Source organism: Silene latifolia, chromosome 10, assembly GCF_048544455.1.
Source record: "Silene latifolia isolate original U9 population chromosome 10, ASM4854445v1, whole genome shotgun sequence".
NCBI classification, from domain to species: Eukaryota; Viridiplantae; Streptophyta; class Magnoliopsida; order Caryophyllales; family Caryophyllaceae; genus Silene; species Silene latifolia.
Genome location: NC_133535.1, coordinates 116,060,338 through 116,061,990, shown reverse-complemented (window position 1 = coordinate 116,061,990; position 1,653 = coordinate 116,060,338). Strand labels below are relative to the sequence as shown.

Here is a 1,653-nt window from a genome sequence, read left to right as displayed (position 1 = left end):
AAGTCTAATCACTATGGGTTCCTTCTCCTTGACCTTGTCTTCATTTTTCTTTGAAATTTCTTCTTTTGATGATTCTCCATCTTTGGAGTTTGTCACAATTTCTTCTCTAGTTTCCACAACTTCATCCTCAACTTGCTTCTTCGGTGCCTCATACCTTGTGCCACTTCTCATGTGAATAGCACTAACCGTTTCATGTCTTGGGGGATTACCTTGAGGCGGTAATTGCCCCTTTTGTCTTTGTGAGTTTGAAGATGCTAGTTGAGTCAATTGGGTTTCCAACATCTTGGTGTGAGCTAGAATGTTGTTGATTGTGGTTTCCTTTGCTTGGCTATCCTTTTGCATTTGATTGAAGAACTCTTGTTGATTTTTTTTGCATTTGAAGGACCGCTTTTTGCACATCAAAACCTTGGTCACTTTGTTGGTTGTATGGATTTTGGTTTTGGTAGCCTTGGTTTTGATTGTAGAAGGGTCTTTGATTTTGATTTCTCATGGGTGGTGGGGTGTATGTTGTTTGCGGATTTTGGACGTTTTGGCTTTTATATGAGAGATTCGGATGGAACTTGATATTTTCATTGTAAAAATTGGAGTAAGGGGTGCCACTCTTGTATGCTTGGAAAGCATTTACTTGTTCATTTGTTCCCCTACACTCACTTTGATCATGACCTAAAGTACCACAATTCTTACATATCCCATTTGGGATTGATGAAGATGCCGTCATGGCATTGACATGATGCTTTGGTGATTTTGAGACTTCTTCAAGTCTAGCCATTGCTTTCTCGAACTTCAAGTTGATAGTATCGATATGGGAGCTAAGTTGAGCACCCAATTGAGTAACGGCATCCACTTCGTGCTTTCCTCCTCTAGTAGCCTTGCGAGGCCTACTATATTGTGAGTTATAGATTGCCATCTCTTCATTTTTGCTCCAAGTTTGGTTGTCATCAACCTCGGTGAACATCCCATTCGATCCCATATTAAGGATATTTCTTGAATCTTCATAAAGTCCGTTCCAAAATTGTTGTACCAAGAACCATTCGCTAAGTCCATGATGAGGACATGAGCGACAAATTCCCTTGAACCGCTCCCAAGCTTCATACAAAGATTCTTCATCCCTTTGCTTAAAACCCGTAATTTGAGCTCTTAGCATGTTTGTCTTTTCCGGTGGGTAGAATTTTTTGTAGAAAGCTAGAGCCAACTTCTTCCAAGAATCAATTCCGAGAGTGGCCTTATCAAGGCCTTTCAACCATTGTTTGGCGGTGCCAATTAGAGAAAAAGGAAATAAGACCCATCGAATTTGGTCTTGAGTTACACCGGTTTGAGAAATCGCATCACAATAATCGCAAAAAGCCTCCATATGAGAATGAGGGTCTTCACTAGACATCCCCCCAAATTGGCTTCTTTCAACTAATTGGATAAAGGCGGATTTGGCAATAAAATTCCCGGTTAGATGTTGTGGTGTGGGAGTACCATTGGGTAGGTTCTCCTCGGTAGGTACGGAATGTGATGAAAACTTAGGCATTGTGGGTTGATTTTGTGGGGTATTGTGTAATGGGTTCTCCTCTCCTTCTATTGCGAAAGGGTTGGTGAACTCAATAGTTGGTTGAATATCTACAACCTCACTAATACCTCTCAAATTCCTCCTAGCAAGTCTCCTAT

At 40.9% G+C, this 1,653-nt stretch overlaps 1 non-coding gene across 1 annotated transcript; it reads left to right on the top strand.

Annotated features, from left to right (window-relative positions):
- The first annotated feature begins 1,037 nt into the window (after positions 1-1,037).
- Positions 1,038-1,144, top strand: LOC141610345 (small nucleolar RNA R71). Its single transcript, XR_012528248.1, has one exon. It is a non-coding gene; the product is annotated as a small nucleolar RNA R71 (small nucleolar RNA).
- The last annotated feature ends 509 nt before the right edge of the window (positions 1,145-1,653 follow it).